The sequence below is a fragment of the Gorilla gorilla genome, chromosome 17 (genome assembly GCF_029281585.2).
Source record: "Gorilla gorilla gorilla isolate KB3781 chromosome 17, NHGRI_mGorGor1-v2.1_pri, whole genome shotgun sequence".
Classification (NCBI taxonomy): Eukaryota; Metazoa; Chordata; class Mammalia; order Primates; family Hominidae; genus Gorilla; species Gorilla gorilla.
In genome coordinates this window covers 96,269,092-96,288,562 of record NC_073241.2, presented here as the reverse complement: position 1 = coordinate 96,288,562, position 19,471 = coordinate 96,269,092, and the positions used below count along the sequence as shown (strand labels likewise).

Genomic DNA, 19,471 nt, shown 5'->3' with positions numbered 1-19,471 from the left:
CATCATGCAGCTAAAGAGAGCATTGAGTATTGAAAACCGTATCTGTTTTTAACTTGCTTAGTCATGTATAAATTTATATAGGATAGCCAGGTTATATATATAGTTTCGTCATCTCGAATACCATATTTGTTCATAACAGTAGTGCTATAACATGGCAGTTATCATTTGCTTTTTTTCTAGAGGAGATTGGAAGGTATGTGAGGAACAGAAATAGAAAGCCCGGTGCTCTGTATTGAAATCCTGATTTATCTTAAAGTCAATGGTAAACAACTAATAAAAAGCATCAAAATCACTGACAAAGAATGATAGAATGCAATGTCTGGAACCTATCTGAGACAGACTCAAGTGGAATTAATTTTGGTCAAGCTTAGACATGGCATTTTGTTTTAAGTCTTCAGTTGATTCTTACCTACACATTTGGCAAAGAATGGACGTGCATTCAAGTTAGCATTGAATGTCTCAAAAAATGCTGAAATTATTCACAAAGAAAGGGAGAATAGGCTGGGCATAGTGGCTCATGCCTGTAATCTCAGCACTTTGGGAGGCCTAGGCGGGTGGATAACCTGAGGTTGGGAGTTCAACACCAGCCTGACCAACATGGAGAAACCCCGTATCTACTAAAAATACAAAATTAGCTGGGTGTTTTGGCGCATGCCTGTAATCCCAGCTACTCCGGAGGCTGAGGCAGAGATTGTGCCATTGCATTCCACCCTGGGCAACAAGATTGAAATTCTATCTCCAAAAAAAAAAAAAAAAAGAAAAATGGGACGATAATTTTGGATTTACTCAATGTTGATACAAAAATAATTGTATATCCTATATATATATATATTTCTCCAATAATATATATTGGAATTATAAATTATATGTATTTCTGTAAATATATATAATATATTACATATATTTATATATAACATAAATATATCTATAGAAATATTTGTATATAAATATATGTAATACTTATATATAATTATTGTATATATGTATTATAATAATACAAATATATAATCTTAAATTATTTTATTTAAATATACTACATAATATATAAATAAAAAATAATTATACAATTATAATATATAATGTTATATATTATTATTAACTATATAATATATATCATATATAAACACACAATAACATATGATATATAATTATTATATATCATATATATCTCCTAATTTTATGAACTAAGGAATAACAAACTATAAAGAACTATATAAATCATATTATTAAAGCTATTGCTTGGTTTATGAATATGGGTTTTTGATGAAATAAACATTGAGTCGATCCAATAATAATTCTCCCATTCTTAATATATAACCCCAGCATTTTTTCAGGAATTCCATTTCTTCATCATTTATTCACAAAGATTTCTCTTGTCTCTGAACGGATCAAAATATAGAGGTAGTGAACTGTAATGAATACACTAAATAATATACTTGAATATTAGATGTAAAAAGATCCTACATTTTTGGAAACACTGTTTATACACCCACAAATACATGTACAAGCATGTATTCATGTATAATGCCTATCATATACATATGTGCACACATATGCATTCTCTATTCCTATAGTAACTTTTAAATTTTCAGAATTCCACAATAGAAGAGAATATGATTTATTTTAAAAGTGCAAGCTTGCACCAAGGCAGAATTAATTTATCTACTTTAAAGGTAGAATTTTCCTTTGAAAAAAAGTGACAACTTATATTCAATCGGATAGCAAGGGAAAATTTATCTCAGATGTAACTTACTAAGTCCAAAAGCTTTTCTAGGTTGTAAAAACTACTACTTTCCTCAGCTTCCTGACAGGCTTATATAATGAATGGCAATTAAATATCCATTGAATGAATCTGAAGGATAATAAAAATTATTAGGGTGATGAGAAGAGGAAACTGATAAAAAATTGGAATTGCTGAGAAATCAAAAATTAAGGAAAGAAACATGAATAATTAGAAGGCAAATAGCAAGAATGGAGTCAATAAAGGGGATATGGTATATAAATTCAGATAGAAATTGTTTAGAGCATCTTCTCAATATTGAGAACAAAACTTCTTAATAGCAACTGTGTGACTGAGTCTTCTTTCTTAAAAACTAAATTAATGTATGTTATCCTCTGTGTATTTTTAAATCTTTACATGATTTAATAAGCAAAATCTTGTCTCCATAATTCCATTATCTTCAGATGAATTAAATATCCCCGTGTTTACTGTTGGCATATAGAAATGCTACTGATTTTTGTATGTCACTTTTGTATCCTACAACTTTACTGAAATTTTATGAGTTCTAATAGTTTTCTTGTGTGGTCTTTAGATTTTTCCAGATATAACATTATACCATCTGCCAATAAGAGTAATCTGACTTCATCCTTTCCAATTTGGATGCCCTTTATATCTTTCTCTTGTCTGATCATCCTAGCTAGGACTTCTAGTACTATATTGAATAACAGTGGTGACTGGAAATCCTTGTCATGTTCCAGATATTAGAGGAAAGGCTTTCAGTTTTTCCCCACTCTGTATGATACCAGCTGTGGAAAATTCAGCTGATGTAAGCAATGTTTATATTACAAGTTTTAATATATTTAATAATTCTTACTGTTTATTCACTTCAGTGTTTTTGGCAGACATTAGTTACTTTTTTTCCCCAACTTTTGTTTTAGATTCAGCAACTACATGTGCAGGTTTGTTACAAAGGTATGTTTTGTGATGCTGAGGTTTGGGGAATGACTAAATCTGTCACCCAAGTGGTAAAAAATCCAATAGATAGGTTTTCAGTTCTTGCCCTCCTCCCCCTCTCCCCAATCTAGTAGTCCCCAGTGCCTATTATTTCTATCTTTATGTCTATGTGCACTCAGTGTTTAGCTCCTACTTGTAATTGACAACATGCAGTATTAGCTTTTCTGTTTCTGCATTAGTTGGCTTTGGTTAACGACCTCCAGCTCCTGGAAGTCCTAGCCAGAGCAATCAGGCAAGAGAAAGAAATAAAAGGCTTCAAAATAGGAAAATAATTAAAACTATATCTCTTCATTGATGATATTTTTCTATACCTAGAAAAAAAAACTCCACTAAAATGCACCTACAACTGATAAATGACGTCAGTGAAGTCTCAGGTTACAAAATCAATGTACAAAAATCAGTAACATTTCTATATACCAATTATGTTTTAGCTGAGAGCCAAATCAAGAACACAATCTCATTTAAAATGGCCACACCCAGAAAATGAAATACCTGAGACTACAGCTAATCAAAGAGGTGAAGAACTATAAAACACTGCTGAAAGAAATCAGAGATGACACATGGAAATGGAAAATGCTTCCATGCTCATGGATTGGAAGAATCAATATCATTAAAATGGCCATACTACACAAAGCAATTTATGGATTCAACACTATTTCCATCAAATTACCCAACATCATTTTTCACAGAATTAGAAAAAAAAACAACTATTCTTAAATTTATAGGAAACCATGAAAAGCCCAAATAGCCAAAGCAATCCTAAACAAAAAGAACAAAGCTGAGATCATCGCATTTCCCAACTTCAAACTATACTACAAGAGCCCACAGTAATCAAAATAGCATCATACTGATACAAAAACATAAACATAGACTGGTGGAACAGGATAGAAATCCCAGAAATAAAACAACCCACTTACAACCACGTTGTCTTAGAAAAACTTCATAGAAATCAGCAATGGGAAAAAGACTCCCTCTGCAAAAAATGGTACTGGGATAACTGGCTATCATATGCAGAGGACTGAAACTGGACCCCTATGTATCACCATATACAAAAAATTAACTCAAGATGGATTAAAGATTTAAATGTAAAACCTTATATCAGTTTTAATGTTAATCTCCAAGTGCGTCAGGTTGCTTGATACTAGCTTGTCAACATAATATCATGCAGAAAAAGGCACAAATGAATTTATAGGTATTTATATTGCAACTTTATGAAGTGCTTAATCTTCATAGCTAGAAATGAAGAAAGAAGCTCCATCACTGAATGTCAGTGGAGATAAAGAGCAATCAATCTATAGCATCTCCTTACTGCTTCTAAAATATAGAGTATAAATTATAATTTTTCAAAAGTACTTTTCTAGGAGTTACCTTTGAAAACTAAATCAGAGTTCCTAAAACTCTTCTATAAAATATTTTTACTAAAACATAATAGCAGAAGTTTGCAAATAGGACTTTCAATCATGACGTAAAGGAAATATTGCCTTAATTCATTCTCCAGACAGAATAGATGAAAGTTAAGTTTTACTTCAAATAATTTTTAAGAACCTGGGGCTTAAGTGCTTCGTCAACTTGAAAAACTGAAAAGACATTTTTAGAACAAATTTACTACGTCAATATCTGGGATTTGCTATAAATACTTGCAGTGTATCACACAGAAGAATGATCTAAGTGTTTCCCTCCTGAAGTTTCTAACTGATTGTTTTCGAAGCCTCAAATACATTCTTCAGTATAGGAAGCAGTCTTTCCTGAAAGTTATAATTTTAAAAGTAAGTTGCAGTCATTTATCAGTTATTCCAAAACCAAATAAACTGCTATTTTAAACTCATAAATCATACTTAATCGAATTTCCTTTTGATGATCAAAGATAATCCAAATTAATCAGGAAATAAACATTATTACACTTAACATACACATCTTAAAACATATCATATCTAAATTACATCATTTTTCCTGAATAAAAAGAAAACAGACAATTAGACAGTGTATTGCATTACTCATTAATCATACAAATAAGTAGTCATGACACAGTTCATTTTAGAAATAGCTGAATTGTTTTATTTTTTGTCTCATTGATTCTGGCCCATAATTGTGATTGTGAATCTAAGATTGAAAGAAATTGAAGAATCCATGTTTTTCGATTTGAGCATCTCACAACATAAAAATTGCCGTCCTTGGCTTGCCTTACAATTCATTCTAGTTAGTTTTCCATTACCAGAAAACGACCAAGGAAAAGTTAGCTAAATGTATTAAATACTTGCTTAAATATTTTAATCATCTCCATTTTGCAGATAATGAATCTAAAGATCAAAAAGAAACATAATAAATAGAAAGTCAAGCTAAAATCCCAGCTTCCTATACTCAACACTTGTATTCTATTAATTTGACCACATTATATATTTTTTGTGAAACAAACAATTAAATTAAATTGTGCATTTGCTTCTTATTAACCCTTGTAAATAACATTCATGTAGCTCTTAAATTTCTTTAAACATGCTTGTGTTATGTCAATGCTATAACTTTATGAAGTCAAATACAATGTGTGCTTCATATTTTAATCTGTACAACATTAAGTTAGTACTTGAAATATAGTGTACTTTTCTCAACTGTTGGGTAATTGTATGCCTTTATCACCTGCCCTTCAAGTAGAGTGTGTTTGTTTCTTTGTTTGTTTGTTCATTCTCTTACCCAACTTTTACTCCCTCTGCAATATGAAGAACATTTAACATTTAAATCAGTACCTCCAAATTAGTCTGGTTGTAAAATATTGAAGCTATCTGTCTTCCAGGCCACTAGCTATCAAAACAACTCAGGAGCATAACATTTTTAATTAAAATTTGCATGATGTATATTGGTGATACTTTCTTGAATAAATATTTTCTATTTCAAAATAGAAAAATTTGGCCTATCATAAACCACGTTTGAAAACGATGAAACTGTTGAAACAAATATATTTTTTAAAATAAGGAGTAGTGAATAAAATTATTCATAAAATATCAATTTATTCCTGTTTTTTTTAGTGAAGAAGAATATAGCTGATTTATTCATACAAAGAGTTGAGAATATTAAAATATGATAGACTTGTATAAAATCTCATATAAATTTAATTAAAAATGGATGTAAAAGCTTGGAAATGGGCTGGGCGCAGTGGCTCATGCCTGTAATCCCAGCACTTTGGGAGGCCGAGGCAGGTGGATCACCTGAGGTCAGGGGTTCGAAACCAGCCTGACCAACATGGCGAAACCCTATCTCCACTAAAAATACGAACAAAACAAAACAAAACAAAACAAAACAAACAAACAAAATAGCCAGGCGTGGTGGCAGGAGCCTATAATCCCAGCTACTCAGAAGGCTGAGGCAGGAGAATCTCTTGGACCTGGGAGGTGGAGGTTGCAATGAGCCTAGATCACGCCATTGCACTCCAGCCTGGGCAACAAGAGCCAAACCCTGTCTCAAAAAAAAAAGAAAAAAAGCTTGGAGAATTAGGATGCTTATTTTTTGTGGTGTGTGATTGTTTAAAAATTGTATCACTATCAAACTGTAATAATTTTATAATTTATTGTTAAGTGATCATTTTTAGTAGGTAGCTAAATAGATTATTCAGCTAGTTTGAATTCCAAATTTTTAGCAGAATATTTATTAAAATCTTAGTAGAAATTAAAACGTCTATTTAAATATATCTGGTACTTCAGTGACTTTGTCATTCCAACTTTAAAAAATATCTCTTCTTTGTGTTATCATAAGCCATTTTAGAAAACAATACATTGATCTTTCAGTGACCTATTTAAAACTCCTTTAGCTTAACGAACATCATCAAAGGCACCTCAAACACGAGATAAAAACAGAAAAGCTATCTATTTAAAATAGCATCCTAGAATAATCAAATTTTGAGCCTAAAAATTGCCCCAAAAATATAATTGAGTCTTGACTGGAATAAATATTAGAATGATAAACATTATTTTTGTGCGGTATGGAAAAATAGTAGTGTACCATTCAATTTTTATCAATTTTTTGTAGTAATAAATTATCTGCAGATCTGATTGGCTTACATGAAGGCGTTTATAGCTTGGTCACGTGCAGGTTCTGCTGAGATGCATGAGCTTGCTGCACATGTCTCATTGACGTCATCAATACTGTCTAATACAATTTTTCAATGATGGTGTTATTGAGGTATAATGGACATACCATAATTCACCCTTTGGAATTGTACAATTAAGTGATTTTTAGTATATTCACAGAGCTGCACAGCCATACCATTAATTTTAAGATATTTTCATTCTCTAAAAAGGAAATCCTGTAACTATTACCAATCACTCTCCATCCTTCTATGCCCTATAACCAGATCCTAAAAAATCATATCTACATTGTGATTATAATATTAATATTACGGACATTTCATATACACAAAATATGTGGCTATTTGTGACTGACATTTTTCACTTATAATGTTTCCATGGTTCATCTATGTTATAGGGCATTTCAGTACTTCGTTCTTCTTTATGACTGAATAATATTATACTGTGTGTGTGTGTGTGTGTGTATTTATACATATAACATTTTATTTATCTATTCCTAAGTTAAAAGACAATACATGTTTCATTCTTCTGGATATAAACCAAGGAGTGGATTCACTGGATCATATGGTAACTGTGTTTAACCATTTACATTAGGTGAAAAGTAACTGTGGTTTTGCAATTAAAATTTTTTTAAAATTGCAAAAACCGCATTTATCTTTGCACCAAACTATTACAAGCATTTCAAAGTGCTTATACAGCTTTACAGTTTGACCAATAATATATGAAGGCTCCAATTTCTCCACAGTCTTGCTTTTGTTTTTTAACCAATCATTGCATGAAACTCATTGCATTATGGTTTCGATTTGCATTTTCCTAATATCTAATTATGTGTAGCATTTTACTCCTGTTCTTACTGCCCCTTTGTATATCTTCTGTTGAAAAATGTCTATTGAAGTAATTTGCCCACTTATTACTTGGGTTACTGGATGTATGTTCTTTGTCCTTTATCTGATGAATGATTTACAAACATATTCTCCCTTCTGTGGGTTATTTTCACTGTTGATGTGATCTTTGAAGCACTGCAATTTTCATTCTAATGAAATACATTTTATGTAATTTTTCTTCTGTTATTTGTGTTTTTGTTGTCCTATCTAAGAAACATTTGGCAAATCTAAGATGAAGAAGATTTACATTTATGTTTTCTCCAAAGAGCATTATAGTTTTAGCTTGTATATTTAGGTTACTGACACATTTTCAGTTAATTATTTTACATGTTATGTTGTCGAGGTCAAACTGCATTCTTTAACATGTGGATATCCTGTTCTCCCAGAATCATATTTGTAAATTATTTTTCTCCAATTAATTGTTTTGATACCCTGGTAAAAAAAAAATTAACCATAAATTTAAGTGTTTATGCCTGTTTGTATGTCAGAACCACAAAGGTTGCCTTAATGTAGCTTTTTAGTAAATCATGAAATTGGGAAGTGTGAGTCTTACAGCTTTATTTTTCTTACTTAACACCATCTTGAGTATTCAGGATGCCTTGTTTTTTCATAAAAAAATTAGTATTACCTTGTCCATTGAATTGACAGTGTAGGTCAATTTGGAGAACATTGTCATCTTAAAAATATTACATTTTCCAATCTATGAGTTAAGGACACCTTACTATTTCTTCAGACATTCTTCACATTTTCAGTGTTTTTACATTTTTAGTGTACAATCTTTCTCTTGTTTTGATAATTTATTCCTAGTTATTTATTTTATTGATTCAACTGTAAATTATACTGTTTACTTAATTTTATTTTTGGATTACTAATAATGTATAGAAATGGAGGGCAACTGAATTTCTTCTGACTTTGTATACATAACCTTGCTGATCTCATTCATCATTTGTAATAGGTTATTTTGTGCATTCCTGACTATTTTCTATATATAAGGTCATATCACAAGCAAACATAGATAACTTTACTTCTTAATCACCAATCTAGATGCCTACTCTTTCCCTGAATAGCCCTGGGAAAACTTTCAGCAAATGTTGACAGAAAGTGGCAAAAGCAGATATTTTATTTCATCAATGAAACCAATGAAAAGCTTTCAGTCTGTCATCATTAGTATGATAATAGTTGCAGGTTTTTATAGATATACTGCATCAGGCTGAGGAAAGCCCCTTCAATTTCTATTTTATTGAGTGTTTTTTTTTTCATGAAAGTTTGCTGGACTTGGTGAAATGCATTTCTGTATTTATTGAGATAATCATTTAATTTAGTCCTGTAATCTATTAATATGATATAATATATTGACGGCTTTTAAGATATTAGATTAACCTTACATTCCTGGGGTAAAGCCTCATGGAGTTAGTTGGGAAATGTTCCCTTATGTTCTACATTTTGGAAGAGTTTATGAAGGACTGTTGCTAATTCTTCTTTAAATGTTTGGTAGAATTCATCAGGAAAGCCATGTGGGCCTTCAGTTTTATTTGTGGGATTTTAAAAATTATTATTTCAATATTTTATGTACCTAAATTTATTTATATTTTTAATTTCTTAAACAAGTTTTTGTAGTTTACGTGTTTCTATGAATTTGTTCAGCTTATCTTGATTATCTACTTTTTGTATTAAATTGTAAGTATTATTATATTGTCCTATTTATTATTCTAAGGTCAAGTAATATCTCCTGTTTCATTCCTGATTTTAATCATTTTAGTCTTTTCTCTTGTTTTCCTTGGTCAATATAGCTTAGGTTTTGTTAGTTTTGTTACTTTTGGTTTCACTGACTTTCTCTCATATTTTTCTATTCTCTATTTCATTTATTTCTCCTCTGACATTTATTATTTTCTCTTTATGTTGCACTTGGGTTTTAGTTTATTTTCCTTAATGTTTGGTATGGTGGAATGTTCAGTTATTGAGTTGGGGTCATCTTTTTAAAATACTGGCATTGAGAGCCTTAATTTTTATTTTGAGCATTGCTTTAGTTTTATCCCATGAGATTGGGTGTGTATTTTTGTTTTCATCAATCTCAAAAATTGTTATAATTTCCCCAGTGATTTCTTCTTTGACTCATTGACTATTTAGGAATGCGCTGTTTAATTTTTATGTATTCGTGAACTTCACAAATTTCCTTCTGTCATTGACTTCTAATTTCATTTCATTTTAGTCAGAGAAAGTAATATGTATGATTTTAATCTTTGTAAAATTCCTTGAGGCTTGCATAATGGCCTCATACACATTTTATCCGGGAGAATGTGCCATGTGCCCTGGACAAGAATCTTGGAGAAGAATCTGGGATTCTTTCTACTGTTGGGTGGAGTGTTCTTTATCTGTTAGGCAGATTGTTTACAGTGTTGTTCACCTCATGTGTTTCCTTGTTGATATTCCGCCTTGTTGTTCTACTTATCATTATGGGATTTGGCATTTTAAAACAATTATTTTTTTCTCTTTCTTGTTGTTTAGTGAATTCCTCTGATTCATTATGACATTAATTATTCTTTTTCATATGTGGTCACCGAAATTTGATTCGATTAGTACATTATTCAGATAATGTTTACACAGAGAGTTCCTTAAATGCCTTAAAGCTATATGTCTCCTGGCATTTGCCAAAGTGGGGTGTGTGTGTGTGTGTGTGTGTGTGTGTATAGGTATGCACGCGTTTCTGGCTCATCTTTAACACTCCAGCAGCTTTTAATTGCCTTACCTTTCATTCCCTGGTGTGTAGACCCTTAATAAGAGCCACAGCTGAGATTCTTCACATTCTCAGGCATTCCTCATGCCCACAGCCCTGCACACATACATGGCCTTCTAGATTGTCAGGAAACTGATTCTTTTTAAGTCCCCGTATGTCCCTAGTTTTTCCAGATTTTCTTTTTAAATGTTTTTGTTTGCCTCTGATTTTTCTAGATGCATGTTCAGGAGATAGGGCTGTTCACACTAAATAAGCTCTGAGTTAGGTAAACTAAAGACAGTCCTATGAATGGAGAATTCCCAGGAAACTTTCAGATACACCAAATAGTGACAATTGATTAGCTATAGCGCTATTTGAGTAGTTCCAACTATTATGCCCCTTTAGCGATAGCTAGAGTGCTCATTTTTATGATTACTCTGCTTTTGAGGCTGTTGGCTTCAAGACTACCATGGAACTGGATGGGGAGGGTGGAGAACGGCATGGGGCAAGATAGCATATCATAGAACTTGCTGTTGTTACCAAGATACAGCACTTTTCAAAAAACAAATATTCCTCAGATTGTTACAAACATTTGAGTAATTTCCAGAGCTTTAAAAGATGTAGAGTTAGATACATTGTTTGCCAGTGTTCTTAATGCTTTTATAGAAGAGAAAATTTCTGGAGGTTCATATATATTTATATATATATATATATTTTTTTTTAATTATACTTTAAGTTCTAGGGTACATGTGCACAATGTGCAGGTTTGTTACATATGCATACATGCACCATGTTGGTTTGCTGTATCCATTAACCCGTCATTTACATTAGGTATTTATCCTAATGCTATCCCTCCTCCATCCCCCATCCCATTACAGGCCCCTGTGTGTGATGTTCCCTGCCCTGTGTCCAAATGTTCTCATTGTTCAATTCCCACCTATGAGTGAGAACATGCGGTGTTTGGTTTTCTGTCCTTGTGACAGTTTCTCAGAATGATGGTTTCTAGCTTCATCCATGTCCCTACAAAGGACATGAACTCTACCTTTTTTTGTGGCTGCATAGTATTCCATGGTGTATATGTGCCACATTTTCTTAATCCAGTCTATCACTGATGGACATTTGGGTTGGTTCCAAGTCTTTGCTATTGTGAATAGTGCTGCAATAAACATACACGTGCATGTGTCCTATAGTAGCATGATTTATAATCCTTTGTGTATATACCCAGTAATGGGATCTCTGGGTCCAGTGGTATTTCTAGTTCTAGATCCTTGAGGAATTGCCACACTGTCCTCCACAATGGTTGAACTAGTTTACACTCCCACCAACAGTGAAAAAGCATTCCTATTTTTCCACATCCTCTCCGGCTGTTGTTTCCTGACTTTTTAATTATCACCATTCTAACTGGTGTGAGGTGGTATCTCATTGTAGTTTTGATTTGCATTTCTCTGATGACCAGTGTCATCATGTGTCTATTGGCTGCATAAATGTCTTCTTTTGAGAAGTATCTGTTCATATCCTTTGCCCACTCTTCGATGGGGCTGTTTGATTTTTTTCTTGTAAATTTGTTTAAGTTCTTTGTAGATTCTGGATATTAGCCCTTTGTCAGATGGGTAGATTGCAAACATTTTCTCCCTTTCTGGAGGTTGTTATTCTAGTCTGAAAAAGCACTTCTTATAATGCATTATTAAATATGTTAACTTCACATAAACACAACATAAATGCAAATATATTGGCTGCATATAATGATTAACGGTATAGAAAATTATCAGGAATTTTCTCTCTCTCTTTCTCTGTGTCTCTTGCACCCTATCTGCACTCCCATCTATCCACTGAACACATGAAAATATTTCTATACCTTCCAGGGTTACAAAAGGCTACAAATTCCACAAATAGAAAAAGATAATGGAAAAGACATGCTTCTATTTGCACTGTAGTTGTTTAGTTACTTAACATAGTCTTTTTTTATCCAAATAACTTACACTTTCCAAGTGAAATGTGCACGTTTGGGTTTATATTTTTCACAATATATACATTTGAAACATATTGAAGATACATATATGATCGATACACAGACACACACACATGCACATATATATATATACACACACACAGATAGCAATATGCATCAACATATATACACTTCAATATATATATGTGTTTATATGTGTGGATATATCAATTTACTTCTATATCTCTATGTACACATATCTACTTTCATTAACTGTAACTCTATTTTCAATGTTTTTCTAATAAAAAGTATGATCTAATAAATAAAGTAGATTAATTTTCAAATTTGGTAACATTTTTGGGTTACCAAACATTTACTATAACATTTTATTATCAGTATTATATTAAAAATGTTGAGCATAAAAGAGAACCTTTGTCTATTTCTGGTAATTATGTTTATTGTAACAAAACTATAAAGTACCTTCAGTAAATTAATCTGTGGCAGAAACTCTATTATCTTATTTAATACTTTTATCTATGTACAAATTAGGTCCAGATATTGTCATTATCTTATGAAAAATATGTAAAGCCTACTAAGGAAGGGGCATTGTTCTAAAATAAATTATATGTTTTAAGCAATTTATTTATCCCAATATATCTAGGAGAAGTGTGCTAGTATCATTCCTGTTTATAGGAGCAAATTGTGCACTAATATTTTATGTTACTTGTCCATCACCACACTACCATGTAAAGTGTTGTTCATAATAATTTCTAATAAGCGAAAATTGTAACTCTTGCAAATATAAAAAGATTACATGTCATATGTATTATTTAACTCATTAATGTGGATTCAGTAAAATGTCAGATACTGTTCAACAAGCATTTGAGATACTAGATATTTGTAGGCTATTTTATAAAAGAATATTAAATAAACTTTGCTCCATTAATCAATTGCTTAATATCCAACAGAGCTATAAGTCATAATATTTGGGAATCTATTTTCCACCAGACAATTTATTTTAATCTTCACCAGATAAAATTGTATAAGTTAACCTATGTCCCTATGAAGTTATAAAAGCCTTGTCAGCAGCAAGGCAATTACAATACTAAATTCATTCCTGCCATACTTATAACAATAATTAAATAAACAATAGTGCCAAACAAGAGTGCATGTATAAAGAAATGTGCATTTAGTTGTTGCTACTCTATTAAATATAATATTAATATCTATAATTGTGAGTTAAATATACTGTCAAATCTACTTGTTCTCAAATTGGCTAACATCCTGCAAAATTAATTATTTGCAATATTCCCCAGGATTTAGAAGTCATTAAAATAACCTTAAATTGCATTATATAAAGCTTGAAGTCTCTTGTAAATTCAGTTTTGAAATTTATTTGCCATTTATAAAATAAAATATTTATGATATTTTTTATTAATAAACCAGTATTTTGACCATTTTATTTATTATTACTGTTCAGAGTGTCTTAGTTGTACTCTTTTTTACAAAATGGTAGTCATTTACTTGAAGACAAAGTGAAAAACTTGTCTTCCCTGACATCAACGTCTATAAAATTAAGGCATCAAATAAAGACTAAATACCACCTTTCTCCACGTTTATGTTTGTCCTTTTGTAATTGGAGACAACTATGTCCATCTGCTCAGATATAGCTTATTCTTTAAATATCTCAATTTGCTGCTAATAATTAGAAAGACAAGGAATAGTCCCCTTGAATGTGATCAATATTTAATTTGATCTATATTGTTTTTTTTTTTTTTTTTTTTACCACAGTCTCTATATTTCTCCATGATCTTTTCCATCTGCCTTCAAAATAACAACCTCATGCCCCGTGGGACTTGCATATGTTCTCTTGTATACTCACTTTCTGTTCCTATTTCTTTTCTAGTTTTTATAATTGTCTTGAACTTGTTGCTTTCTGTTAGAGTCTTCTTGTTCCATTCCTAGATCTTTGCAATGTGGCTTTTGTCTCTACAACTTTCTAGACTATTTTTAATCTTCCAATATTGTTTTCTTAACTGTTGACAGTTTTAAGGCAGTTAATTTCTGAATTTTTTTTTTTTTTTACACAAGCTTTCACTCTGTCACTCAGCCTGGAGTGCACTGGCACAAACTTGGCTCAGTGCAACCTCAGCCTCCTGAGTTCAAACAATCCTCCCACCTCAGCCTCCCTAAGTAGCTGGAACCATAGGAATGCACCACCGCGCCTGGCCTCTGATTTCTTTATACTTGGCTACTGAGATACTTCTTTTACAGATTGTCCTCTTTCAGTAGTTTCCTATTGGCTTACTTCTTTAAAAATTATTTTACTTTATTTTATTTTATACTTTATTGAACATCCTTTGTGTCTAGCTGGTCTTTAGGGTTCTTGTTTCAAAACTCTTCCGTTTTAATATATACTCACTCTGAAAGAAATCAAATCCTCGTTCTGTGCTTTATCAGAGGGTGGGGGATTTGAATGACTTAATTTAAAAGATATCAGTAGGTAACAAATTATTCAAAAAATTACAACAAAAATCTGAAATTACTGTGGGATTTCTCAAGATTAATTAATTTCTAATGTTTCATAGTTTGAGATTATAAGCTAAGCATTAAAGAATTAAGCTAGTCACAAAATTCAAAATAGAGGTATTAATCAATAATCAACATGAAGTCTCTTAAGTGACACATATGAATCTTGACTATGTCTAAGGACCTTGCAAGTTTGGTATTTTGAGTATTATATTCAGTTAAAAAGATGACTTTCCCAACTGTACAAAATCCTTGGTTTTCTCTCAAGGCTTTAAGGTAGCTCTATAGTCCTGCTTATTACACTTAAACATGTATTTCATATCATATCTCACATCTTAAATGAATATTAGCACAAGGAAATCATTTGACTAAGCCAGAAATTAGCATTCAGAAGTCATATTTTTAAGTCATCAATAGATTTTTTTAAAATTTTTATATCAATCCATTTTTATTTTATTCTGTTTTCCAATTACCAGTCTACATTTTCCATAATTATCATTCATCCTTCCTATTTCTTTGATAGATAATTTATTAAATATGTGAATTCATACTTCTATGGGAGGGGGGCAGGGAAGTGCTGGGTAGAGAAAGGCAGGTACCTGGCTAGGGCTCCACCCCCACGGACCTAGGTGAGGACAGACACTCCTGCCTTTGCGCCCAAATGTTGCATTTTCCAAGACCACCCTGGCCCACCACACACCCATCCTGGGCCTCTAAGAACCTGAGACACTAGCGGGCAGACAAACAGGTGGCAAACTTCAAAAGGAGCGCACTAGTGGAAGAAGGCACAAGTGCATTAGTGGAAGAAGACACAAGCCTGAGAGGATGTCAAGGAAGCTCGCCCAGAGCACGCCGGTGGAATAGGACACTGACAGATGCCTGCACGCTGGCAGGCCATTGGCCAGCAGGACCAGACGGAGTTTGGCCAGGGTGGTTGGAGTACAGCTGGGGCCGTAGAGCGGCTCAACTCCAGGAGAAAACCATCTCCCTTCTGGCTCCCCCATCGTCGGAGAGCTACTTCCACTCAATAAAACTTTGCACTCATTCTCCAAGCCCACATATGATACGATTTTTCTGGTACACCAAGGCAAGAACCCTGGATACAGAAATCCTTCTGTCCCTGCGACAAGGAAGAGGGTCTAATTGAGCTGGTTAACACAAACCGCCTATAGACAGCAAACTAAAAGAGCACCCTGTAACACATGCCCACTGGGGCTTCAGGAGCTGTAAACATTCACCCCTAGACACTGCCGTGGGGTCCCAGCCCCACAACCTGTCCCCTAGAGGTTTGTTCCCCTAGAGGTTTGAGCAGTGGGGCACTGAATAAGCGAACCACTCCCCCATCTCATGCCCTGTGACAGGGACATGGGAACCTTTCCCACTTCAATACAAAGGAATTAGAACTTTCAATTAGGTTAAAAATTAAGTGCATTTCAACTACATAAAATATGTAGAGTTGGATGTAGTATATGACAATAATTTGTCTTGATTTTAATGGAAGAGAAAATGACAAAACAGCATTGGTGGTAGAAGACTATTATGGCATTTTCCATTTTCCAGACATTATCCTAAGTGCCTTAAAGAAAGCAAACAATGTAATTATCTCAAGAAAGCTATGTAGCTGATACTAATTTAAAATGACTAATTTAAAGAAAAATAACTGATGTATAAAAGGTAGTCCAAGTATGGCAGACAGAAGTTTCCATGTGTTTAGTTATTGGATAAGTTAAGCCATTTCAGATGCTACAGAGGGTACTCAGAGGAAAGAGACAGGAAAAAAGTAAAGAAAATAATACATGAGATTTCCCATGTGTTGTAGGAGGGACCCGGTAGGAAGTAACTGAATCATGGGGCCAGGATATTTCCATGCTGTTCTCAGGATAGCAAGTAAGTCTCATGAGATCTGATCATTTTAAAAAGGGGAGTTTCCCTGCACAAGCTCTCTCTTTGCCTGCTGCTGTACATGTAAGATGTGACTTGCTCCTCCTTGTCTTCTGCCTTGATTGTGAGGCCTCTGCAGCCATGTGGAACTATAAGTCCATTAAACCTCTTTCTTTTGAAAAAAAAAAAAAAAGAAAAGAAAAGAAAAGAAAAAATTTGCAAATTAAACTAGATTATTCCAGAGAAATAAAATATTCATCTTTTCTATTAGAGCTGGGCAAGAATTATTTAGATACATAAGCAACTCAAGTTTATTATTTAATGGTTCTGTAATATATTTTAGGAATTTGGTAATAAGTATATATTTTTGCTAAATGAAGACAGTATGGAAAAATGAATTTATCATATTTTTAGCATTTTGTTCAATATAAACAGTATTCAAAATATCTTATACTAAAAGTTAATTCCATAAGAAAGCAGAGGAAATTAAAGAAACCAAAAAACACATTTTATTCTAAGTAGGAAAATTTTGCTTACTACATCTTGTCACAAAACTCATTAGCATGATAAATCTCTGATTAGCATGTGGTGTGAAATGTTTCAACTTTCCATAATTCAATGGTAGAAAATAGGGCACTTCCACAATCCCAAAACCCCAAAAGGAAAATAGTAGGATATTTTGGAAACTCTGATATATAGATTGCCATTATATCTCTTATTATTTTTATAGTAATGCCATCATGCTTTCTGCAATATTTTATTATGTTATCTTTTAGAACTTTTAAAAATTATTATTTTTAGTTCTGGGGCACATGTGCAGGATGTGCAGGTTTGTTACATAGGTGTGCCATAGTGGTTTACTGCACCTGTCGACCCATCACCCAGGTGTTAAGCCCAGCGTGCATTAGCTATCCTTTCTAATACTGTTTCTCCCGACTCCACCCCACAACAAGCCATAGTGAGGATTGTTCCCCTTCCCATATCCATGTGATCCCATCCTTTAGCTCCCACTTACAAGTGAGAACATACAGTGTTTGGTTTTCTTTCCTGTGTTAGTTTGCAAGGATGGTGGCTTCCAGCTTTATCCATGTCTATGAAAAGGACATGGTCTCATTTATTTTTATGGCTGCATAGTATTCCATGGTATATGTACCACATTTTCTTTGACCAGTCTATCATTGATGAGCATTTGGGTTAATTCTATGTCCTTGCTATTGTGACTAGTACTGCAATGAACATACGTGTGCATGTGTCTTTGTAATAGAATGCTTTATATTTCTTTGGGTATATAACCATTAATGAGATTGCTGGGTAAAATGGTATTTCTGGTTCTAGCTCTTTGAGAAATTGTCACACTGTCTTCCACAATGGTTGAACTAATTTACATTTCCACCAACATTGTAAAAGTGTTCCTATTTCTCCACAGCCTTGCCAGCATCTGTTGTATCTTGACTTTTTATTAATGGCCATTCTGAGTGGCTTGAGATGGTATCCCATTGTGATTTGGATTTGCTTTTCTCTAATGATCAGTGATGTTGAGCTTTTTTCATATGTTTGTTGGTTGCATGAATGTCTTCTTTTGAGAAATGTCTGTTCATGTCTTTCACCCACTTTTTAAAGGGGTTGTTTGTTTATTTCTTGTAAATTTGTTTGAGTTCTTTGTAGATTCTGGATATTAGACCTTTGTCAGATGGATAGATTGCAAAGATTTTTTCCCACTCTGTAGGTTGCCTGCTCACTCTGATGATAGTTTATTTTGCTGTGCAGAAGCTCTTTAGTTTAACTAGATCCCATTTGTCAATTTTTGCTTTTTTTTTGCAATTGCTATTGATGATTTCATCATGAAATCTTTGCCCATGCCTGTGTCCTGAATGGTATTGCCTATATTTTATTCTAGGATTTTTATAGTTTGGGGTTTTACATTTAAGTATTTAATCCACCTTGAGTTAATTTTTGTATAAGTTGTGAGGAAGGGGTCCAGTTTCAATATTCTGCAAATAGATAGGCAGTTATCTCAGCACCATTTGTTGAATAGGGAATCATTTCCCCATTGCTTGTTTTTGTCAGGCTTGTTGAAGATGAGATGATTGTGGATGTGCAATCTTGTTTCTGAGTTCTGTATTCTGTTCTGTTTGTCTTTCTGTCTGTTTTTGTACCAGTATCACGCTGTTTTTGTTACTGTAGCCTTATAATATAGTTTGAAGTATGGTAGGGTGATGCCTCCAACTTTGTTCTTTTTGCTTAGGATTGTCTTGGCTATATGGACTCTTATTGGTTCCATACGAATTTTAAAATAGTTTTTTTTCTACCTTTGTGAAGAATGTAAATGGTAGTTTAATAGGAATAACATTACATCCATAAATTACTTTGGGCACTATGGCCATTTTCACGATATTGAAAAATAGGAAAACTTCACAAACGTGCGTGTCATCGTTGTGCAGAGGCCATGCTAATCTTCTCTGTATCATTACAATTTTAATATATGTGCCTCCGAAGTGACCACATCATATGATTTTTGTCTGGTTATTTTAATAATGTTTTTCAGTAAATCTTTCTTACATCATTATTTTAATGCTTAAAAATACATATTGCTGTTCATATTTTAACATGTGCAATCCAGTATTCTGCAATATAATGCATAATAGGTTTTCCATCTTATCTTTGTAAATGCATGTCTGGTCATATCTAGTTATTACGTATATTTTCTTA

General features: G+C 32.9%; 1 non-coding gene across 1 annotated transcript; it reads right to left on the bottom strand.

Moving 5' to 3' along the window:
- Positions 1–19,158: 19,158 nt before the first annotated feature.
- Positions 19,159–19,265, bottom strand: LOC115931523 (U6 spliceosomal RNA). Its single transcript, XR_004067994.1, has one exon. It is a non-coding gene; the product is annotated as a U6 spliceosomal RNA (small nuclear RNA).
- Between the last annotated feature and the right edge of the window lie 206 nt (positions 19,266–19,471).